Raw genomic sequence first — 27637 nt, 5'->3', positions numbered from 1 at the left:
TTTTCATGTGGAGTTGTACGACAATTTTGAACACCACAAAGTGAACTGAACAAACATTATATTTTTGGTCCTTAATTGCCCAAGTGAGCTGATAACTCGGGCAATTATTTTGTGACGTTGGTTGATGGTGGGTTTAACGAGCCATAAGTCAAACGGTTGACTGACCAATCACAAAGGCGAGTTATATGAATATCTCGTAGGACACAATTGTGACAACGACGTGGAGTCCTAAATGTTTTATAACATTCGGTGCCAGGTCATGGATAGGACCTCCATGGTGATCCTAAGAGTCGATTCTTTTGACTATCGACTGTCTCTTGAGATTAAGGCAGATTTTGGGTGACTTTGGTTTCTTTCTCACGGTCATCCGTAACAGGGGGCAAAGTAGATTGTTTCGGTCATTTCATGTTTGTGCTTAGATCGGGCAGGAGTCGAGTTGAAGGAAATATTCACCTTTATCGTGCTCGATATTTCTCGGGGCCACTCGAGGAGTCAGAATCGAAATGCATGGCCATGCTCGAATGCGGATTCGTTTTATCAGTTAAGTTACTCTCTAGTCGGGGAAACCACTCTTGATACAGATCGATTGTAAAATACGACCTTTGCGGATGCGGATCTGCAAATTGTTTTATATTGAGTGGGAGAAATTTTAAATGAATATGAGAATCGGTTATCGCACATACACTTGTACGGACAAGTGGGAGTTATATCCGTATAAAACCCCTTAAAATTAAGGACTATAACGCAATTTATCATGTGATTAATTGTCATAAACGAAAAACAGGAGAAACGATAAAAGAATAAGAATCAACCTCGGGTCCTTTGTATAAAACGGCCTAAGAACAGAAATCAACGTAGATTTCCTCCTAATCGTTACACCCAAGATCGTCTGAGACTATGCCTCTTGTGCTAGAAATTACTCTCTAATTGCCTTGCAATATTGAGAGAGTTTTTGTGAGTTTTCTGATGTGAGATCTAGGATTTCAGAGAGAGTGCCTCCAAAACCCTAATTTTTGTGCAAATGACAAAAGATTAGGTCAAAAGGAGAGAAGCTCTCCTTTTGTTCATTCGGCCGTGAGGTTGATTAGGGGAGGGAGTGGGCTTTCCACTTTCTCCTTATTTAACTCGTGGTCCGACTCGTTTTTGCTAAATGTATATGACGGGTTTTTAATTATAAATCGTCATCCGTTATCGGTTATTAAAATATCGACTAGTCGACATATTAATACATGTCTGACAATGACAATATTGTATAATTAATTAATTCAATATACATTAATTAAACATAATCGTTTATATTTAATTTACGAATTAACCGCTTAATTCACCTTAGCCAGTATTATTTAATCCGTATTAAATAATTATCTCAACATCGCGTTCGACTAATTATTAGTCAATAACTCCGACTAACTGCTTAGTCATATTAGGCATCAACATGACTGTATTTTCATACCGTCACATCTCTCAAACGTATCCTATAGGTGTGACTTTTAGGGACCAGTTGATCACCGCCATCTGTATGACAATAACGTCAAACTTATCTAGCAAGCCAACCGTTATTGATAAACGTGGACCAACTGATAATAATACAAAAGTATACCCTTTGATCCTTTTAGAGATTTATATGTCATTGCACTAACTGTGGAGGACACCAACCCCAACAAGCTCCCACTTGTCCGTACAAGTGTACGTGCAATAACGTTATCCGCACTAATTGGAGGACACCAGCCCCAACAGATAAGATCCCTGAACTCTTCAGAAGCTGCAAAAGAGAGTTAGGTCAGTCAAAGAATTTACAATAAAAATACAAAACATGACCAATAGCAACATGAACAATTGTCTAACATATGACCGTTAAAACACTCCCAGCTTACATACTCTTTTTCAATGTTATGATAAATCCAAAGATACTCCACTATTCGTATTATCGAGATGTGAGAACATGTAATGTCTCAACTATATACCCTACATCATGATAAAGGTAGCATCCCTGACAACTCTACCCAAGGTACAACCCCAACCTCCGTCCGGGCACTAAGCTACTTATCACCCAAGGTCTGAGATCGAATAAATTTCAAGAAAGTCAAAAGCCATGACGACTGAAACCTATGTTACAAATCTATAAAAGTGGAGTAAGAAAATATCCTCTCCTCTTTCTCATGTAGGCGACCTCATCGTAGTAATTGACAAAGGATGAGAGAACAGACTTTCAGTAGCACGATTAGATAAAAGTGGAAATAAAATAAAAATAAAACGAACCATTAAAGAAATAAATGTAATAGTCAGGAACAATGATGAGAAAAATGATTAAAACTACCCAAATTACCATCTTTCCCATTTTCTTACTCAACTTCTCCATCCCGCTCCCCTCTCCTCCTTTTTCTGAAAAGGTAAAGAAACATTATAATCCATATGCTTGAGACAAATGATAGCATATAATCAAAAGCTTGACGTATTAAGTTCCCAAGTTCATTACACTCCAAGTTGTTTATGACTCTTGAGCCCTACAACAACTTCTTTGCACAAACGTCCCGCTCCCCATCAATGAATAACTATGGTTTGAAGACAATTTTAGGCCTTAGCAATAGCAAGTCTGCGATTAAAGGCTTATACTTATCCTTACAACATACTAAAGCGACTAATTACAAGTTATTCATACAATTCTATAGTTAGCGTATTAGTTAGCTAATTAGGGGGCAGCCACTTTAATCAATACAGATAGTTGGGAGGCTGCTACGATAATGATATCCCCACCGTGAAACCTAATGACCTATTGAGTCCTATTATGTAAAGAGGAGCTTTGCAGAGGCAAGATTCATAAAAATGGACATTCAAAATGCCCAAGAAAAAAAAAGTAGAAATATAGAATCAAAATGACATTCATGCTCTAATTTCACTTACCATATGAGTACGTCGTGGGAAGTCCAGCTCGTATCGCCATACCTAAGTAGGCTATCACAAACTGGAGCTTTATACGGTCTTTAGAAAGTGGCGGCCATTATTCCTGCACTGCCACTTGAAACAAAGGATACATTAACAGTCTGCTTCACAAAGTTCAATCACATTAAAGTCCGTCAATAAAAAATTAAAGCACATTAACAACAAATTCAATTAGAAGAACATAACCATAAACAATAAGAATGATCCAAAGCTACTTTTCTTTGCAGATTCGATACCAGTAGAAGGAGCCGCATCTACCTACAACAAAAACCATTAACAAAAACATCAAAAAAGAGAAAAAAGAAAAACTTTATTACTGAGAACCATTCCAATCTGGGTTTCATCTGATTTTGAAACCCAGATTGGAGCTGAGATATTCACTCCACAGCCCGCCAAACTGCAACCACAACATCGACAAACTAAAATATATAAAATCAATAAAAGGAAGATAACAGTTCTGAATGGATCACCTCCAAGGGAAGTGGTAAACCTAAAACCCTAGGAAATCCAGAGTCGTCACAAATAACAGGGAGACATTCCAAAACAAATGGAAGATTGTCCTGCATATGAACACGTCTAAACTTTAAGCCACCAACCCAGAAAATCAAGATCAAAATAGTAAACGATAAGACGAAAATACGCAAAAGGAAATACGAAAAAACAAAACTAATTAAGTTAAGAATCAATACTTCTTGTTCTGAGCTCAAACTCTCACTCCGTAACCCGGAAAAAACGAAGATCAAAATCAAATTACTAAACAAAAAAATAAAAAACAGAAAAAAAAACAGCGAAAAGAAGAAAGACGATGAGAAGAAAAGGTTAACAATAATAGTATTTAAGATTAGAATTAAATACCTAGGTCTTGATTAGAGAACTGGATCGCGGCCAAGAAGCAAGAGACGGATGTAAATGGGGAGAAGCAACAGAAGATCGAAGAAGATAAGGATTGAGAAGAAAGTTGTTGATGATAAAGTAGGTTAGACAGTGAGCAGGATGAAAAGGCAAATGCAAAGCAATGAATGAATGAAGGGGTGAAGGATAGGTTAAGTTAGAATGGAGGGATGAGATTGAAGGCAAGAAATCCACGGTGTACAATGAGCAGCCACTATTCATTGCTACAGTTGTGCAACTTCTCTCTTTTTAAAGAGTAAGGATTTCTTTTCTTAGATTCTCAAATCAATTTTGTTTTTTCTTTAAACCTTCAACACCTCCAATCCTACGCATCATCATCATCATCAAATTTATTCCAGTCCGAATTTAGTATTTCTCATACCCCTTCAATTAAACACGTTTTAATCAAAATTTATAAAAAAATCTAGTATATGAATCACGTTTTCTTTCTTCATCGTTCTACCTTGCCAATAATTTTCGACATTAATTGAATCAGGTACTTTACACAACCCTAATAAACTTCGATCATATAATCTCGCAGGAGTCAAGACAAGTAAAATTAGGTTGCTTCTGGGACAAGTAAACCACCACGACAGGTGATTTGAATGGTGGATGCACGGTGGGAGCAGGGGTGAGCAAGGTGGTGCGAGAATCGATGACGGAGCAGGTGCGAGAGTGAGTCCGTCCTGTGAATAAGGACCATTAGATCAAAAGATCCAAGAGTCCTCGTTCAGCCACGTCACTCCAGTCATTATGTCAAAATATAAAACCTAAACCTCTCTTATCTTACGTCTCTTTATTGTCAGAATTTTTCTCTCTCTTCAAAAATCCCCCCATCTCTCTAGATACTGCATTCACTTGTTTTTCAACGAGAAAAATCGATGCGCATCAAATCACTCGTAGTAAATATTAAAATTTTTTCTCAACTTTCCGATCAAGCAAAAGAATCACGCAAATCTAGTCAAGATTCTATTATATCCGTTTCTCACACAACTAAGAGGTGTAAATCGCTCTCCTTTTCGCTATTTTTTTAAATAATTTTGTTGTGATTGATGTTATCGGATTTTAATGTTGATGTTGTTGATGTTGTTGTTGTTTTTTATTGATATGAACAAATTGTTGATTAACTTTTTTTTTGTGTTTAATTTTATTACATAATTTCAAATTTAATTTGTAAGTTGTTATTGTCGATTTTGAGTGATATGTAGAAAATATTTAATTTGATTGTTGTTGTTCTAGATCCCGGGTTAACATTTTGCTCGAACTGATTAATTGCTTTTTCGCCAAAAAAATTAGGTTTAATTTAATTGTTTTTGTTCTAGATCTAGAATTATATAAATAAATTGTCAATTGATTGTATCTCCGCTTTTTCAAAATTAGAAATTGAGAAATTAATTCTCGTTTCATGTTGTTGTTGTTGTTGTTGATGATGATGATGTCAATTTTATGTGTTTCAACTATTTGTGCGAAAAAATTATGGTTAAGACATGATAAAATCTAGTAATAATGTTTGTTTTATTTTGTACTTGTTAAATTACGATTTATTAAATTAACTTTCGTAACATACTCGACACCTTGTACTTTAACATTATTACTATAACATTATTACTATAATATTATTATTGCATGCCATGATTTTATTATTAAGGAATCGTTCATTACTGTTGAACTGAAATTGAAATATTATTACAATATTGTATATTTGATATTATGTAATTTAATCCAATTAAATTTGTTGGTATAACATTGTTATTAACTTATAAAAGATGTTAATCACTAATGATGGATTATCGGCTTTCACATAATTTTAATCATTAATGGTCCAATGTTTTGTTTTGAATGTCAGGAAATTTGAAGAAGAAGGTGTGAGAAATGAACCAACATAAAACAAGTCGCGCAAAGAGACGATGTATACAAAGAAGAGAAAGACACTGATGAAGATGAGAGTGAAGAAAGAAACTTTATTGAAGTTGAAATGCAAGTAGAGACTTTTAACATTATGTGTGATTATGATGTATATTTGATGTAAACATTTCACATTATTGTGATGTGATATTGCAAAACAGTTTAGAATATCATAGTTAGCAGGACTGTGTGTATTCACTTGCATTTTGTTATGGAAATATTTTAAGTTTGAACTTTAAACATTGTTTTCGTGTTACTTTGATGAATCAATGTTGTTACAATAACATAATTAGTATATCATTGCTACTTTAATGAACAAATGATGTTACAGTAACACTGTTACTTTAAATATGTTTAAAATTAATCTTTATCATTACATTTTAGAACTACATTATACACCGTCTTATATAATAAACGAAATAATTAATTTTTATTGTAACATTAATGAATCAATGTTTATACAGTAACACTGTTACAGTAATATTGATTTACCTTTATGAATTAAATATAACGAAGATGTTAGAGTAACACTGTGTTACTCTGATGAATGACTTATCTTATTGTAACACTATTACTGTAACGTGGCAGAATAAGGATTAGTTGTATCAGAAATAGGAGGAACGCACAAGGTTCTCTAATAAACTAAAGCAACAAAGTGGTGTTCACCATATAATAAACAACATTAGACTATATGACCTTTTTAAAAATATGACAATACAATCAGTAACTAGATAGGCTATATGGGATTCGAACCCATACCTTTGTGCAAGCTTTGCACATTGCTCTCCCGTTTGAGCTAATAACCTTTAAACTTACTACCCAGCTGACTTTCAAATGAAATGAATAACAATAAAGGTATCCTCCTCCTACAAGCTTAAACTTCACAATGATATAATAATACTCATTATTCATACGGAGCTATTCTCTTTTTCATACAACACGGATAGAAACATTGAAGCAACAAATCACTTATCTAATAGTTGTCAGTGATAAATGACAAACATTATAATGAAACAATTTCATCAAAAGAAGGTTCTAACTAAACATAATACAATTGTAAAGATATCATAATACAGTTTCACTATTAGTGTAACACACCTACACAATTATATAGTAACACTATTTCACAATTATTTCAAATTCAGTTCTGTCTTGCAGTTTTAGTGTTACAGTAACGCTATTACAGTAACAAGTGTCGATTATTTTATGAAAACTCGAGTATGAATTTTACTAACCCTAACTTTTTTACAAACACTAAGAACACATATAATATACAGTAAATAATATAAAATTGATGTTATAAACAAGAAACAATTCATAAAATCGCACATCATCACATGAATCAATCGCAATTTAACAAAGCACAAAATAACGAAAGATTATTAGTTTAACGAAAGTCATAATCCTAACTTTTTCGAAAATAATATAAATACAAATATAATGGACACTAATAGTATGAACAATCAATGATAAAAATATGAATACATGCGAGAAGAGGAGATGATCTAACAAATTTTCTATCCTATTTATATTTAAGAAAAATTATCTAAAAAAAAAAAAAAGTGTTGGCGGATGTAGAAATTCAATCAAGTACAGACAAATTCTAAGTTAAGCATCAATTATAGAAATTCAAAAATCAATAAGAAAATCGATTTGTTGTAATTGAATAAAAATTTTGAAACTAAGTAGAAGATCTAGAACTAACCTAGAAATCGATTGAAGATATGCGAACGGAATATGTGATCTCAATTGAAGGATTTGAAACGCAAGATTGATTGCCGAATAGCAATTTAACACTAGGTTAAATAATTTGGGAGTATTTATGTTACTGGATAACGAAAATTGTGAAAGAAATTGAAATTTCAGAAAATTTGAGAGATTATAATTAGGTTAAAATAATTAGGGGAAATTTTGATACTGGAGAAAAAAAAAGGAAGAAAAGGAGAGCGTAAGTCATTTAGAGAGATAGAGTGAAACAAGAGAGAGAAAGTGATAATGAATTATGAGATGTTAGATTGAGTTATTAGGTTTATATACCTAATCTACAATTTAATCTCGACCCTTGATTGTTCATAAGATCTAATGGTCCTTATTCGTTGGACAGACTCACCTAAGATATGTGGACTCACCTGATACATAAATATAAATATATATATATATATATATATATATATATATATATATATATATATATATATATATATATATATATATATATATATATATATATATATATATATATATATATATATAATTAGGATCACATGAGTTCACCCTATCTTTTTGAGTCCCGTGAGTCCACTTATGTATCACACGTTGTACACAAAAATATCACTTTAAATTTTTTTTTTTTTTTTTTTTTTTTTTTTTTTTAAATCTAAGTTGTGATATTGTTTAGTATAACCTTTGATATTGTATCTGAGTTTATGAGTCCAAGAAAAGAGTATCACAAGTTATACAAAACAATATCACACCTTATGATAAATAATATCACTGGTTGTACTAAACAATATCACGAGTTATACTATACAATATCACACCACTGAACCTAATTCCGCCTTTCACCATCTTCATTGTCAGTCACAATACCTTCTTTATCGACGATCCCAATGGTGACGAGATCGCAGGCGTTCGCTACTCTGCCTCGGTATCGTTCAATATTCACCGGATCTTGTTACCTCGGTATCATTCTTTGATTTGGATTTCTGTATAATAACTCCTTGTTAATAAGTTGGAAGGAGTCTGATGTTACTTGAAAGAAAATTTTGTGACATTGCAGTGTTCTTGAGGCAACAAATTTAGCTCTTTAATTCGTATTCGGTGAGAAACTTGCTTTACGTAGACCAACTCGGATATTAGATGTACGATTAAGAGTTTTATGCATAAGCTTGCTTTACGTAAACTAAATCGGATATTAGATGTATAGTTAACTGTTTTATGTGTAAATAGTACACCATTGACATTTTTCGTTTGTAATTCAGTTCTAGTGATTGTATCCGACTCCTGCCACAAGTCTTGTATTTTTGAAGTATTGTGTGTTACCATTAAGTCAAGGATTAGAGTTTGTCATCTTGCAATTTGTCAAGTATTTTGATACCATAAAAGTCAAGGATTGAAATTTATAATCTTGTTTGAACTTTGCGACATTAAGTTGGACCAAGGCTTTGTTGTCGTCATTATTGATCGAAGTGCAATCAGGGCAGCCTATTACTAAGACTGGTACGGTGAAATACTTTAAATATAAATGGAAACTTGGCAGTCAACTTATATGTCAAATAAAATTATTGTCGTAGTCTCCTCCTCAGTCAATAATTTATCGTCTTTTTTGGTGATAATGTTAAAAGTTAAAACCTGTATGTCAAATAAAATTATTGAAAAAGAAAAAAGTGATATTCTTGTGTACAGCGTGTGATACATAAGTGGACTCATGGGACTCAAAAATATAGGTGGACTCACTGGATCTTGCCTATATATATATATATATATATATATATATATATATATATATATATATATATATATATATATATATATATATATATATATATATATATATATATATATATATATAATTAGGATCATATAAGTATAACTCATATATTTAGGGATTGAGGATCAATTTAAGCCGTCTGAAGTAAGAGATCCTATGTCTTATATTTAACGCACATAATTAAGGGCAGTTTGATAATTTCAATTCTTTGTATATATACCCCTGCTTCCCTAAATATCATCAGCTATTCATTTAATATCCCTAATTTCTTTCTCTCTCTAAATTTCATCTTCTTCGACGGAGCTTTATCCATGGATTCCTTTCTTCTGCTTCTGATTTCTTCCGCAATTTGCTGATTTCTATTTCTTATCAACGATTATACTTCTTTTCAATCTAAATCGCTATGTCATGTACATCTACCTTTCAATTAACTTTGTAATTTTCAGCTTTATTTTGATGTTATTGCTTTTTTTTCCACATAGATTCATCTTACTATGTTTATTATAAATTCATGTTTAGATTTTCAATTTTCAGCTTTATTTTCATGTAATTGTTGTTTTTGTTACATAAATTCGAATTACTCTTGATCTAACTGCTTTGTTATGAATTTATGTCTACCTTCGCAATTTCCAGCTTTATTTTCATTTACTTGTTGTTTTTAATTTGCTACATATATTTTGTAACACCCCGGTTTATAAAAGAAGCCTTCGTCAAGACATTCCCTAATAAACCGGACTGTTACCATCTCGGTTTCCCGAGGTAGTGAATAACAAATTAAACTCCACGGCAATTTACATAATTATTTTAACTTAAGTATTACAAAACCTCTTTTATGTCAAATTACAAAGAACTAACATAAATAAAAGTGAAAGTCTTCTAGATGATGATCTAGCTACTAAGTCTTCTGATCCAGTGTCTCACGCCCACCAAGCTCCCGTTCTATCTCTTAAACCTGGCAAGTCTGCTCGCCAATATTTGGGTCATCATAGGTGTTCACGAATACACAGGGTCAACCACGAGGTTGAGTAGGGAAAACAATGAAACAACAAAATATGATATGCATGCTCCTCCGTCACCTCCATCTCCATCTCAACTCATATCACATACACATAACCCGGAACGCCCAGCCATACCGATCCCCCTCGAGACTATATATATCGACCGTAGCCGATCTGCCACCTCACCTGAGGACACCGGGCAAGTCTGCAAACCCGCCCGGGCCTTATCACAACATCGTCATCACCACACCACATCACTACAACATCCTCCAACTCCAATGCATATGAAATGCTCAACAGTAATAATGCAACACAATATGTATACTAATGAATGAAATCATGCCAGCTACCGAATGTTGTGATAACGTACTCAACACGATCATTTCAGTCAATCACCTTCCCGTATATGAATCATAACGTAAATCAACAACCACGAATCAAGTCAACACAATTCAACAACAACGATAATAGGTCAAGTGTATTTCCCTACCTCAAAGTGCTAGCAAATCCAATTAAGCAGTTCAAGCAGTCCAGAACATAAAGCAACGAATTTGATTATCGATCCTTCACGAATCCGTCACCTAAAACAATTATAATATTTATAATTACTAATTACTAAATATAGAAATCTCCCAAAATGGAAGCTACTAAAAATAGATAGGTTACCCAATATAGAGAGTTCCTAAAAATAGAAGCTTTCCCAAATACAATCCCGACACCAAACTTATGCCCAACTGATAACTAAAATAACCCGATTAGTATTTGACCCAACTTCCCAAAATAGAAAGTTACTAAAATAGAATTTCTTAAAATGGAAACTTTCCCGATATAGTGACTTTTCTCTTTTAACAAACCCGACTCAAAACCCGACTTGAATTATTTAAATGACTCGGGAATTAAATTAAATAACTAATATGATAATTAATGGATTAAACGAATTAAACGATTAAGAAACCGAAACAAACATAGCACAATCCCCACAACCCGCTTCACACTCGCCCAACTCCTCACGCGCCGAAAACACCACGACAACCACCGGACACGTTCCTCAACTCGACCCCACCACCAATAACCAACCCCACTGTCGATCGCCGCCGGTGAGTCGAACCGGGGCGCCAATCGGCTGGTTCACCACCGTGCCTCACCAAACACCTCCCCATTCTCTCCTTACCACCACCGCAGCCAACACCTCCTACCTGCCAACTCACCACTGTCCTGCCCGCCGTCAGCCCACGAACCCAGACACAGTGGCACCGCCGTCTCGACCTCCCCCTAGTCCACGGTGGTACCACCCCAACCTAGCCATTCTAAACCGCCTGAAAACCCCCTGTTTAAAACCCGTCTGCTACCCCCGTCGCCGCCACCTCTCTCGCCACTACCACCACCCAAAACCACCATAACCACCACCACTACACTCGTCACTAACCACCCTACCCATATACCCCGTCAACAACCACCCTTATTACCTCCCTAAGACACGCAACAACCTCCAAAAACCCGACATAAACAATGAAAACAGAGGAGAAGGGTTGCTCTTACCTTTTTCCTGCCGTCACTACCGCCACCAGGGCCACCCACTGTTGTCGACAAACGGCCTAAGGCCTTCCTTGCTGCGCCGTCACCACCTAGGCTCACTCTCTCTCTCTCTCTATGCGTGAGGGTGAAGTTGGAGCTGATGAAAGGAGGGAGGCGTGAGGGAGGCGGGTTGAGGGAGGGGTTTGGGTAGTGTTTAGGTTAATTAGGTTTAGGGTTTAGGGTTAATTGGGCTGGACAGTTATTGGGCCAACTCAATCAAGGTTAGCTCACCTTTCGAATTCTATATAAAACCCGTCTCAATAAACTTACGATAGCTTAGCGTAATTATCGACTCAACAATTAACCCGGTATAATTAGTAATATAGAATGTATAATAATTAATATATATTAATATCCGTTTAATTGATTATATAAAATACGGGGTATTACAGTCTTCCCCCCTTAAAGTGAACTTCGTCCCGAAGTTCGCTCCCGTACTCACCTCCGAAGGGTATTGTATATCGTACATACGGACGTCACACATTTCCTATATCGTTAACACACACTTTTGACACAACAGTTAAACATAACAGGCATGTAATGTTACATTCTGCCCTCCTAAAAATAAACTTCGTCCCGAAGTTTAACTCATCTTCACTTAACCCAACTAACTATAACTAATAACTACTTGAGATCCCAAATGTATAACCACTGAATAATCACCTGAGAACACCGTCATCTTCCATCTAAATTCCGATCCCAACTCAAATAACTCAATAACCATAGCCACATTGGACCGTAAACATAACTCCCGTAAACATAACTCGGCTCATAGGCTAACTCATAACTCAATACCAGTAGTTTAATTACACTCTCCTTTTACACCTCAACCAACAAACAGAAGTGGGAACAAAACATATAGAACTCATTTGCATAGGTACCCCACAACGAAACATCAACTTGATCAAAACTACAATCTACAAACAAGTGCAATATAAGCATTAAGATTTTACAATCCTACCCGACTAGAAACATGGTTACGTCCTCGTAACCTCTTTCCAACTTTCATATACATATGCAACAAAATCATTATCAACCACATGTGACAGGAAAGAACACATGATAAGAGATTGCGCATTAACATTAAAGTCGAAACAAGGTTTTATTATGGAAATAACTGATTGTCAACAAGTAACATTTATTACTAGCTCATGCTTAACTTAAAACACAGCATCAAACTAAAAGAACAACAAAAAAGGAACCAAGGTTTACACGGTTTCACAACTAAACAAATTTGATGAACAATTATAGACCATGAACGAGCGAGAGTAAAATCAACAAAACAATTTAAGGAACTTCTCCCATTTGTAAACATATCACAGAAAATAGATCTACGACTACTATCCATCACAATCACAGGATCTTATTGACATGTCCGTACAACCATTTACTCACTCACTGGTTTAGGTCACGAATTAGGCCGATGAATTTAAGCAATCAACAACATATTCATAATTCATATTTTAAATTATCAAAATTGTTTGCACGATGTTAATTCTGAAAACATATTTCCCAATAAAAGTAACAACATATGATCTATGACAACAACAACATTACTTCCATATCACACATGTGTTTAACATTTTAGCCACCATATCATTCAATTGTGTCCAACAACTGAGTATAACTCATTTTCAGCAAAACAAAGGATATCGTATAATTAGCTTAAACATATACATTTGCCATCATATACTTTGTAGAACACTAGCTATGATAAAAGATTAGCAACTTGAACAACTTCTCCGATTTGCACGATTTGAATAATTAGGCAACTCGTAGGCTCAATTAAACGTAACTATAACGACTATCATTTAAATCAATGCATATCATGTGAATCATCAAAGGGTTATCCCATTATGATTGTCAACATAGTTATCATGACAATTTTTTTATTATAATATAATTGATAGTAACGACTCGAGAATATAGATATGCCAATTATCATGTTATATCAAACAGTTTCCTTTATATCACACCCATATAATTGCAAGAATCACTTTAGCATTTTATGACAATATAATAACGAACATATTCAATAAGGAATAACAACATTGTTTATTATCATGTTATAGTTTTAGGTCCAACTAAAATAATTTAATACGATGAAGGTAATAAATATAACTATGGGCACACAACTCATATGTAAGACATTGGAACTCAGATGACATCCTACATGTGTGAACATTTGGACATACTCATTACTACCATCCATGTGTAAACATTTAAACATAACTATTATAATATTCATGCGAGTATATTAGAACAATCAAGTTAACATTTAACGCCACCAACTTACCAAGATATGATAATATAGTTTTATATGTACATATATCTGACCACTATACATCTATGATGAACACACTAGGGATATTACAACATGCCAAACATATATAAAATATGCAAACAACTGGACTCGTATAAAATATTTCAAAATTAAGCTATTCAATTTCACTCATACTATCATGCCAACAATGTTATCAATTAAACTTTAAATTTCATCACCGGTTAAGATACATAACTACTGAACATGCCTGCTACTATCATCATACAAGGACATTATAAATTCACATTATTAAAGCTCATGAATTAATCAAACAACTGTATGAAGACTCAACCTAGAACACAGATTTTACAAGTCATGATTCACGTTGTAACTTTCAAAGATCACGAATAATAACCGTTCGATTAAACTTGGTTCATATTATTTTTATAAAACACGGAGAGTTAAAAACATAGGGGAAAAATAATTAGGTCTAAAGCATAAGTATTTCCATTTTTAAAGAATTTTACAACTCAGTTGGTCCAAACAAACATGGGACAGCTATTGGTCCAAAACTTGGGTCAGTTTACAAAACTTATTATTTAATATTGAAACATCAAGATTTTTCGTGGCTAATTAATTTGAAAACATATGCGAATCTTCTGATCGATGGAGTTGGAATTATGCGAAAATTTATTAATACAGTTTAAATGAGGATTTTTACAAAATCGTTGGTCAACACATCACTGCACAGGAACTTCCTAACCACAGCTCACTAAAATATTTATTACTCCTAATCCGTATATCCTATAAGTATGAAACCAACGCCAAAGGAACACTAACTCATGAGGCTATCTCCCATAAATTTTTCATCCATAGGCAATAAACAGAAAAGAAATGGTAGTAAGGTCAATTAAAGAGTAACATCAACAAAACGAGTTTCAGCACTAAGTCTTTCATTTTCTATGTCCCAAACTCTTACAACCATACTATCGATACTAACCCATTCTAACTGAAATCTCACACTGTGTACTTCGTAACATCTAACCCATAGAATCCCTTCGCATCTCGATCTATTCCTTACATCTAAATCACGATTGCTATGACTATAGACATGCAATTCAATAGTGTTTCTAATTACTATCACAATACTATACTAGCATGGCTTCGGGATCACATAACCGCATATTACTAGACATAGTAGTACTATAAACACATCATTCAACATCTATCCAGATAGTTATCATCAATTCGCAATTATTTTCACGCTCACGATTACCACAATCCAACACTTCATTGATTATTAAACTGAACACGAAAATTTATTCTCATCTCCACGACATCATATGATCACGTCATCATTCCTACAAAACACTTACCGTAACGTTGTCCTACAGAATGGTTAGAATATATAGGTCTTAAGGTGTACACCCACTCGATTATATCCAAGGTTTTCCTTCTAACTACCCCATTCACTCGATTGCTCTCGGGTTACCTGGTTCAAAACCGAGAGGGCAAACGAGCACGCATTAAGGGCGCCTTCTTAACCGCACTGTGAGCTCCTAACAGTTTATTCCCAGGGGTTCATTTTATTTAGACACATCCTACGTTCATTGGGTTCATTGGTTTAGGCCTGAGGATCGTTCGCTCTGATACCACTTTGTAACACCCCGGTTTATAAAAGAAGCCTTCGTCAAGACATTCCCTAATAAACCGGACAGTTACCATCTCGGTTTCCCGAGGTAGTGAATAACAAATTAAACTCCACGACAATTTACATAATTATTTTAACTTAAGTATTACAAAACCTCTTTTATGTCAAATTACAAAGAACTAACATAAATAAAAGTGAAAGTCTTCTAGATGATGATCTAGCTACTAAGTCTTCTGATCCAGTGTCTCACGCCCACCAAGCTCCCGTTCTATCTCTTAAACCTGTCAAGTCTGCTCGCCAATATTTGGGTCATCACAGGTGTTCACGAATACACAGGGTCAACCACGAGGTTGAGTAGGGAAAATAATGAAACAACAAAATATGATATGCATGCTCCTCCGTCACCTCCATCTCCATCTCAACTCATATCACATACACATAACCCGGAACGCCCAGCCATACCGATCCCCGGTAGACTATATATATCGACCGTAGCCGATCTGCCAGCTCGCAGCTGAGGACACCAGGGCAAGTCCTGCAGAACCCGCCTGGGCCTTATCACAACATCGTCATCACCACACCACATCACTACAACATCCTCCAAGTCCAATGCATATGAAATGCTCAACAGTAATAATGCAACACAATATGTATATTAATGAAGGAAATCATGCCAGCTACCGAATGTTGTGATAACGTACTCAACACGATCATTTCAGTCAATCACCTTCCCGTATATGAATCATAACGTAAATTAACAACCACGAATCAAGTCAACACAATTCAACAACAATGATAATAGGTCAAGTGTATTTCCCTACCTCAAAGTGCCAGCAAATCTAATTAAGCAGTTCAAGCAGTCCAGAACATAAAGCAACGAATTTGATTATCGATCCTTCACGAATCCGTCACCTAAAACAATTATAATATTTATAATTACTAATTACTAAATATAGAAATCTCCCAAAATGGAAGCTACTAAAAATAGATAGGTTACCCAATATAGAGAGTTCCTAAAAATAGAAGTTTTCCCGAAATACAATCCCGACACCAAACTTATGCCCAACTGATAACTAAAATAACCCGATTAGTATTTGACCCAACTTCCCAAAATAGAAAGTTACTAAAATAGAATTTCTTAAAATGGAAACTTTCCCGATATAGTGACTTTTCTCTTTTAACAAACCCGACTCAAAACCCGACTTGAATTATTTAAATGACTCGGGAATTAAATTAAATAACTAATATGATAATTAATGGATTAAACGAATTAAACGATTAAGAAACCGAAACAAACATAGCACAATCCCCACAACCCGGCTTCACACTCGCCCAACTCCTCACGCGCCGCCTGAAAACACCACGACAACCACCGTTACGTTCCTCAACTCGACCCCACCACCAACAGCCAACCCCAGCCTGGTCGACTGCCGCCGGCGAGTCGAACCAGGGCAGTCAACTGGCCTGGTTCACCACCGTGCCTCACCAAACACCTCCTGTTCTCTCCTTACCACCACCGCAGCCAACACCTCCTACCTGCCAACTCACCACTGTCCTGCCCGCCGTCAGCCCATGAACCTAGACACAGTGGCACCGCCGTCTCGACCTCCCCCTAGTCCACGGTGGTACCACCCCAACCTAGCCATTCTAAACCGCCTGAAAACCCCCTGTTTAAAACCCGTCTGCTACCCCTGTCGCTGCCACCACTCTCTGCCACTACCACCACCCAAAACCACCATAACCACCACCACTACACTCGTCACTAACCACCCTACCCATATACCCCGTCAACAACCACCCTTATTACCTCCCTAAGACACGCAACAACCTCCAAAAACCCGACATAAACAATGAAAACAGAGGAGAAGGGTTGCTCTTACCTTTTTCCTGCCGTCACTACCGCCACCAGGGCCACCCACTGTTGTCGACAAACGGCCTAAGGCCTTCCTTGCTGCGCCGTCACCACCTAGGCTCACTCTCTCTCTCTCTATGCGTGAGGGTGAAGTTGGAGCTGATGAAAGGAGGGAGGCGTGAGGGAGGCGGGTTGAGGGAGGGGTTTGGGTAGTGTTTAGGTTAATTAGGTTTAGGGTTTAGGGTTAATTGGGCTGGACAGTTATTGGGCCAACTCAACTGGGTTAGCTCACCTTTCGAATTCTATATAAAACCCGTCTCAATAAACTTACGATAGCTTAGCGTAATTATCGACTCAACAATTAACCCGGTATAATTAGTAATATAGAATGTATAATAATTAATATATATTAATATCCGTTTAATTGATTATATAAAATACGTGGTATTACAGTCTTCCCCCCCTTAAAGTGAACTTCGTCCCGAAGTTCGCTCCCGTACTCACCTCCGAAGGGTATTGTATATCGTACATACGGACGTCACGCATTTCCTATATCGTTAACACACACTTTTGACACATCAGTTAAACATAACAGACACGAAATGTTACATATTTGCAATTACTTGTGTTGTTACTTCGTTTCTTATGAACTTGTCTATCACTACGCCAAATCTAGCAATCAATAAGGAGCGTATCACGACGGTTTAATGCATTTAATAACGACACTTTGATAACTATTTTCCAAATATTGGCGGAAACCTAGACCGCGCTAATAGGAATAACGGTTGCCCTCGAAAACCGTTGTTATTTAAATTTGACAACGGCTTCTTAACAAACTGTTGTCAAAAACGTTTAACGGTTTCCAAAAACTCGTTATAGAATCACTCTTATCAACGGTTGTTCGAAAACCGTTACCAGTTTAAGATATCGGCATTACGAAAACCGTTACTAAATTAACACCAGCAACGCTTTTGTTACCCGATGTTATGTTATAGCTACGGATTTTTCGTAAACGTTATTATTTTCTATTATTAAATAACGGTTTTTCAATTCAACCGTTGTCAGTATTTGATAAGATTTTTTAGTTTGACTACTGCATTCAAAACTTTATCAGAACTTTAATAAATATTCAATTTGACAAAAAATATTCAATTTGACCAAAATAATTCTATAAATATGTCTTCATAATGTTTTAGGTCAAATTCTAAATTATCAAACATTTACTCTTTAATTTCTCTCTAAATTTCTCTATAACTGGTGTATCAGAGCTACAATCATATTCTCGTTACGCACAGCCTTTTACTTGCATTCTCCATAATCTCCCGGTTCATTATGGTGTGAATGGAAAGGGTTTAAACCCTAATTTTGGGTGGTTGACGCAAATGCTTCATGACTCCGGTTTCACCGCGGTTAAAAATGTGTACCCTGTGTCTACAAACAAGCAAGGTTTTGTAGGCTTTGCTTTTATCATGTTTGACGAAGCCAACTGCCATGATAGTTTTCGCCAGGCAAGAAAATTAGGGGCGAGATTTGCGGGGGAAGATGCGGGGAAAGAGGACTTCTATTCGGTTGATAAACAACAAGGCCTTTATCTATGGGTTGCGACCCATCTTGATCATCAACTGCTGACACATTGCAGGAAGGATTACATTCTTGCCACCGTGCCTATATCATGGGAGAAAGAGGCCATTCCACCTGCACTTCCCAGTGATAATGAAGGGTCGATCTACGACTTGCTCTATACCGAAATTCATGATGAGTATCCTAATACTTCATCAGATTCTAATAATTAAGTCTTTAATTATTATCTGGCATTGTAAGTTGTATTTTGATTATGGTGGTTGTTTGAATTAAAGTTTAATTATTTTGTTACGTTTTTTGTTACCCCATCCTCTGAAATTCAGAGACAATATCACCAGAAAAATATCTAACTTTTATTATAATGACTTAGGTTTTTAGGAGTACACTAAAATATCAAGTTATTTATTGCGTAAAACAAGCGTTGACAAACGTTGACAAACGTGAAAAAGCAAATGTATAGTGTGGAGTTGAATGGAGGGAGTATGTTTTTTGTTACCCCATCCTCTGGAATTCAGAGACAATATCACCATATATATCTCTTTCACCTTCAGCCCAATCCACACAGTCGTTTTCCCATTCCAACGGCACTGCCCCTTGCTCGGCAATGCGACATTGGCGGTGCAGAATCGGAAGTAGTAGGAGACGATCAAATTCATTCGCAACCATAAATATGGGCCTACCCACTGATTGTAACACCCCCTCATACCAAGGTGCCTTACCAGGACCACCCTACCATGAAAGTGTGTTACCATCTCGGTTACCCAAGGTTAGTACATATCAAAAGCGTCTGAACTGAGCACATTTATTAAATGCCATAAAGGTTAAAGTTTACATCAAACCAAAATCCAAAAACTGATTCAACAATACAAATCCAATGTCTGACAGCTAATAAAATCAAAACTAAGACTCGAACGGTGATGCTATGACTGGTGATGACAACGCTCCTAAGACTGCCCCAAGCTCACCACTAGCAATACCTGTCAAGCCTACTCACCATCCCCGAATGGATCACCGCAGATTCCACAAACAACAACGGGGTCAGTATTACTCAAACAATATAAGACAAACAGACGAGATAACCAGCTGATCATCCTCCAACTCCAGTCTCCCAATCTCACACAGTAACCGACTACACACCAAAGTGTGTAGCCCAGCCAGATTACCCATCGCAACAGGTAATCCTCGCCGCCAGTGGGTGACCGCAGCCGCTCCCACCTAGTCCAGCTCATCAACGAGCGACTAACAATCCTTGTCCCTTAATGTGCACATCCCCTCCCATGGCGGGTTCCACGGAGGGCGAACTAGGGTGTGAAGCCACTCCCGTAAGTGACTCCACCACAATCACAATCACACAACATCACAGCCGTCACAACATCTCCACACCAACACCGTCACCACAACACTCATATTCCGATGATCAGTAGATAACAATATTCACAAAACAACCATGTCTTAACAATGAACAGTAAACTGAGTAGGGAAACCCTACCTTATCTATCAACAGTAGAACGAAACTCGGGCAACCAGAAAGACTCCTTTACGAAGTCTTCTCCTATACAATAATCACATACACAATTACATATTGCACAACCCCCATATCCCCAATTTCATAAATACAATGATCCCAAACGAATACAAATAACATGGAGATGAAACTTACCAACAGTAGAACAAGAGATTATACGCAAAGACTGCGACAATTGCACACACCACAAGATTAGAGGATGATTAGGGAGTGATTAGGGTAATCATAAATTGATGAGGTTTGAAATTATGTTTTAGAAACTGACGCGGGATATAAAAATATCCCTAAACATTCCCTAATCAAACCGTCAAAATACACTTTGCCAGACCGGATACTTGGTCGAGTAAAGTCTATACTCGGCCGAGTATCCTCTACCCGGTCGAGTATTCACTATACTCGGGCAAGTATTCCTCGGCAGAACCAAAACAGAGTATAACAACAGCACTACTCGGCCGAGTAGGCTCTACTCGGTCGAGTAGTCACCAAAGAAAATCCGTAGTATTACAGTCTTCCCCCTTTAAAAAGAACTTCGTCTCGAAGTTCACACTCCACCCCAAAACAAGACACTACACAACGCAAAAAAACTACACTAACAAGCATTTATCAACGCCAAAGAACCACACAAGACACCACAAAACTCACTAACCCGACTCAAAAATAAGACAAAACACAACCGCGACCATCTCCTACCCCCTAAAAAGACAACGGTTACGTCCCCGTAACCAAAGATACCTGATCAGAAATACTAGGAAAATGTTCTCACATGGCTTCCTCGGGTTCCCATGTGGCCTCTTCCACATTATGATTAGACCAAAGGACCTTGAGTAAGACCGTCTCACCATTTCTTGTCTTACGAACCTTGCGATCAAGAATCTCTTCAGGAATCTCGGCGTAGGACAAGGATTCATCAAGCTCGATATTCTCCATCTCAAGGATATGCGATGGATCACTCACATACTTCCAAAGCTGAGAAACATGGAAAACATTGTGAACTCTATCTAAAGCTGGTGGCAAAGCTAATCTGTAGGCTACCTCGCCTATACGGTCCAAAATCTCATAAGGACCTATAAACTTTTGGCTTAGCTTACCTCTCTTCCCAAATCTCATCACACCTCGCATAAGTGACACTTTCAAAAGGACTTTGTCACCTACTGCGAACTCAATTAACCTGCGGGTAAATCGGCATAGCTCTTCTGACGATCTTGAGCTGCTCTCATCTTTTGCCGAATTAACTGGACTTGCTCAACCATATCCTGTACCAGCTGTGGCCCTAAAACCACTGTCTCAGAACTATCAACCCAATAAATCGGACTTCGGCACTTCCGGCCATACAAAGCCTCAAAAGGTGCCATCCTGATGCTCGTATGATAACTGTTGTTGTATGAAAACTCGATCAGATCAAGCCTGTCTTCCGAGCTGCCCCCAAACTCCATAACACATGCCCTCAACATGTCCTCTAAGATCTTGATGGTTCGTTCTGTGTGACCATCAGTTGCTGGATGAAAGGCTGTACTCATCTTCAAGATTGTACCCATTAACTCCTGCAGTTCTTGCCAAAACTTGGATATGAACCTCGCATCACGATCAGAAATGATATCTTTAGGTATACCATGTAACCGAACCACATGCCTCATGTAACCCAGTGCCAGCTGCATCTTAGACCAAGTATCTTTCATGGGAACAAAGTGAGCTGACTTGGTTAACCGGTCAACAATCACCCAGATCATGTTGTTACCTTGCTGCGACCTAGGCAACCCCACAATGAAGTCCATAAATATTGACTCCCACTTCCACTCAGGTACTTCCAAAGATTGTATCTTACCTTGTGGTCTCCTTTTTCACCCTTGACCCTTTGACATGTCAAACATTTGGCCACAAACTCAGCTACATCTTTCTTCATGTTTGGCCACCAGAAAGTCTGCTTAAGATCTTTGTAAAGCTTGTCACCACCCGGGTGAACTGAATAAGGAGTGCAATGAGCCTCCGTCAAGATCACTCTCTTCAACTCTGCATCCTCAGGGACACACCATCTCCCATAAAAATGAACACTCCCATCTGTATTGATAGAAAACCTGGCAACTGTCCCACTCTCTACTCTTGACTTCCACTTCTGAATCTTAGGATCAAGGTCCTGCTTACTCTTGATGTTCTCATACAAATCTGGCTCGATCATCAAATCCCCTATGGTATCTCCCTTCCTTATCATAAAGATCCCCATCCTAGACATCTCATCCCTCAGCTTTAGCAAAGACATGGCTGTACATAGCGAATGAACGCTCTTCCTACTCAGAGCATCTGCGACAACATTAGCCTTACCCTCGTGATAGATGATCTCCATGTCATAATCTCCTATAAGCTCCATCCACCGTCTCTGTCGCATGTTAAGCTCCTTCTGAGTGTAGATATATTTTAAGCTCTTATGATCAGAAAACACCTTAAAGGTCGGTCCATAAAGGTAGTGCCTCCAAATCTTAAGACCGAAAACAACTGCACCCAGCTCCAGATTATGAGTAGGGTAGTTCTCCTCATATGGCTTCAGCTGCCTCGAAGCATAAGCGATGACTTTCCCTGCCTGCATCAAAACACAACCAAGACCATTCTTTGAATCAACGGTATAAACCACAAAGTTCTCACATCCCTCTGGTAAAGCTAGGATAGGAGCTGTGGTTAAGCGTTCCTTTAAGGTCTGAAACGCCATCTCACAACTCTCATCCCAAACAAATCTAGTCTCTTTCCTCATCAAAGATGTCATAGGCCGTGCTATGGTGGAGAAATCTTTCACAAATCTCCTGTAGTAACCAGCAAGGCCTAAGAAACTCCGAATCTCAGCAACATTCTTCGGTGATTCCCACTTGGTTACAGCCTCAATCTTACTAGGATCCAAAGATACCCCCTTCTTAGATATCACATGGCCCAGAAAAGCCACCTCCTCCAGCCAGAACTCGCACTTAGATAGCTTGGCATAAAGTTGATTCTCTCTCAGAGTCTGCAAGACTATCCTCAAGTGCTCTTCATGCTCTTACTTAGTCTTAGAATAGACTAAGATGTCGTCGATGAAGAAAACCACAAACTTGTCGAAGAACGGTGTAAAGATCCGGTTCATCAAATCCATGAAAGCTGCTGGTGCATTGGTCAACCCAAAAGGCATCACCACATACTCATAGTGACCATATCGAGATCGGAACGCTGTCTTAGGAATATCCTCATCTGCTATCCCCGGTTGGTGATATCCCGACCTCAGATCAATCTTGGAAAACACACCTGCTCCACTTAGCTGATCAAACAAGTCATCAATCCTAGGCAAAGGATACTTGTTCTTCACTGTGACACGATTCAGCTCTCGGTTATCAATGCACAGTCTCATACTCCCATCTTTCTTCTTTACAAAAAGAACTGGGCTCCCCACGGTGACACACTAGGCCTGATATAACCCTTGCTTAGCAACTCATGTATCTGCTTTTTCAACTCTGCTAACTCTTTAGGTGCCATACGGTAAGGTGCTTTGGATATCATACTTGTTCCCGGTTTAAGCTCCACGCTGAAATCAACATCCCTCTTGGGAGGCAAACTCGGTATCTCCTCAGGAAAGACATCTTCGAACTCTCTCACCACAGATATCTTAGAAGCTGTCGGCGGCTCTACTCGGTGATCCCTCACATGGCAGAGAATCAAGGGGCACTTCTTCCTCAAACATGACTTTAAAGTCATCACAGCTATGAACTTACACTTAGGTTTTACCACAAACCCTCTATAAGACAACCTAACACCCTTAGGACCCTTTAAAGACACTCTCTTCTACCAACAATCTATCCTGGCATCATACTTACCCAGCCAATCCATCACGACAATCACCTTAAACCCATCCATAGGAAACTCTAACAGATCTATCGGTAAGTCTACCCCTCCAACCACCATGGACACACCCTTATACAACTTGAGACACGACACCGACTCCCTGAAGGTATGAACACATCATATTTTACAACCTTAGACTTACCCAAACCCATAGACATGGCATGACCCTTAGACACAAAAGAGTGTGTAGCCCCTGAATTAAACAAAACAAAGGATGGTACATTATGAATAAGAAAGGTACCGGTAACTACATGAGCATCATCCTGTGCTTCCTGTTTGTCCATCATGAAAAGCTTCCCACTGTTTTTCTGTCCTCCACCCTGAACTGAAGCATTGGAGGTACTTGGCTTGGCTGCTGAATCCTGGGTGGTGCTGTTGTTCTGACGTTGGTATGACCCACCACCACTGCAGTTATAGCTGCCCTGGTAGCCCTGTCCACCTCTGTTGCCCCAGGATCCTCCCGGTCGGTTACTAGCAAAGCTCTGAGTTGGCCCCTGAGAGAAATTCCCTTGTCGAGCTCCTGAACCAGTACCGGGCCTGTAACTCGTGCATTCCCGTCTCCTGTGGGCTATACCACCACAGTTGAAGCATGTAAGGTTAGAGTTGTCACTCACACTCCGACCTCCATTCTTTCCCCAGCCACGAGATCCCCCCGAGAAACCAGCTCCACTAGAAAAAGCCTTTGCTTGATTGAAGTTCCCTTTCTTGTTGGCATACTGACTGTTGCTTCCACTGTCAGCTTTCCTCTTTTCAGCAGCAGTCCTCTCATCAATCTCTCTTAAGAAATCCACCATTCTCTCAGCTTGGCCTGCTCTCAGGTACACTTCCTTGAGGTCAGTAGCAACCCCAGCTGGCATACGACTCACGATCTTGGCAGATAAACCCCTCTCAAAACAGAGAGCTAAACCCCTCGGTCCTAGCTGCATGTCGTCAACATAAAGAGATAGCTCCATAAACTGATGATAGTAGTCAGTGACTGTCATCTCCTCAGTCATGGTGAAGGAATTAAACTCGGATCTCATCTTATGTCGGATATGCTCCGGCACAAACTGCTCTCTCATGGAGCTCTTCAACCCAGACCATGGAATAGCTCCCAGACCCTCAGCCTGGTAATAAGCTCTAGCATCCTCCTTGACATTTTGCCACCAAACTGCAGCTTCACCTCTCAGGTAGTACACTACCTGCTCAACGATCATGTCTTCGGGGCACTTAACCATTTCCATGAGAGTTTCAATCTCACGATGCCACTTCTTGAGTAGCTTTAGTTCACCTACCCCTTCATATGTGGGAGGGTTGAAGCGAGCAATGATGATGCTGAGCTGAGTAGCATCCATCGACTTCTCATTACCCTTTCCCACATTTTTGAGATCTTCAAGGAGAGCCTCTTGTTGCTCAATCATGTGAGCAACCTCATCCAGAGTCATCTCAGAAGCTTGGATCTCTGCGGGAGTTCTTTTGGGCGGCATTTTGAGCTGAAAAGAGATAAAGAAACGTAAGCACAAAAGCCTACGGCTCAAAATGTAACAATCTTCCGCCAAAGGAACACTCGGCCGAGTATACTACAATACTCGGTCGAGTAACGACTACTCGGTCGAGTATCGTAGATACTCGGTCGAGTATTCGACTCCAGTAGCTAACGTCAAAAACCCAGAAACAACACTCGGTCGAGTAAAAACAATACTCGGCCTAGTAGTCACTACTTGGTCGAGTATATCTATTTACTCGGTCGAGTCAGCACATACAGTAGCCATTTCTACTAACTACCAAACAACACTCGGTCGAGTTCTTGGTTACTCGGCCGAGTATTCCCTACTCGATCGAGGACCTGCCCTGCTCGGCCGAGCCATACCGTAGACGGGTTTAAACAGTAAAAGTACCCTATCATGCCTTCTATTTCCCCCAACAAACATGTATCAACAGGGACTGAATGCCACGTTATAAACATATAATCATATAATCATACAAATCATGCACAAGCTAAATCCGATACACCAAAAGTTCACAAACCCGCCCCCTCAAGTATTTCTCAAATCACCAAACTACAAATTCCACGTATACGTTTCCAACCATCAATTATCATCAACAGTAGCCTTCACAAACATGCACAAACATGCACATACAAGACACAACTATCTCATCACACTTCCCCATGTGGCCGGCTCGAGTTAATGAGGGCCAAATTGCGACTCCGGGACGTCTCCCGAGTCTTTACGGTAGCTCCAAACAACTCTCCCCGGGTTCATTTTATTTAGACTCCCTAAGTTCATTAGATTCATTTGTTTAGGTGCCGGAATCTTCGGCTCTGATACCACTTTGTAACACCCCCTCATACCAAGGTGCCTTATCAGGACCACCCTACCTTGAAAGTGTGTTACCATCTCGGTTACCCGAGGTTAGTATATATCAAAAGCGTCTGAACTAAGCACATTTATTAAATGCCATAAAGGTTAAAGTTTACATCAAACCAAAATCCAAAAACTGATTCAACAATACAAATCCAATGTCTGACAGCTAATAAAATCAAAACTAAGACTCGAACAGTGATTCTATGACTGGTGATGACAACGCTCCCATGACTGCCCCAAGCTCACCACTAGCAATACCTATCAAGCCTGCTAACCATCCCCGAATGGATCACCGCCGATTCCACAAACAACAACGGGGTTAGTATTACTCAAACAATATAAGACAAACAGACGAGATAACTAGCTGATCATCCTCCAACTCCAGTCTCCCGATCTCACACAGTAACCGACTACACACCAAAGTGCGTAGCCCTGCCAGATTACCCATCGCAACAGGTAATCCTCGCCACCAGTGGGTGACCGCAGCTGCTCCCACCTAGTCCAGCTCATCAACGAGCGACTAACAATCCTTGTCCCTTAATGTGCACATCCCCTCCCGTGGCGGGTTCCACGGAGGGCGAACTAGGGTGTAAAGCCACTCCCGCAAGTGACTCCACCACAATCACAATCACACAACATCACAGCCGTCACAACATCTCCACACCAACACCGTCACCACAACACTCATACTCCGATGATCAGCAGATAACAATATTCACAAAACAACCATGTCTTAACAATGAACAGTAAACTGAGTAGGGAAACC

The sequence above is a fragment of the Silene latifolia genome, chromosome Y (genome assembly GCF_048544455.1).
Source record: "Silene latifolia isolate original U9 population chromosome Y, ASM4854445v1, whole genome shotgun sequence".
NCBI classification, from domain to species: Eukaryota; Viridiplantae; Streptophyta; class Magnoliopsida; order Caryophyllales; family Caryophyllaceae; genus Silene; species Silene latifolia.
The sequence above is the reverse complement of the archived record's forward strand: the minus strand, read 5'-3'. Positions refer to the sequence as shown.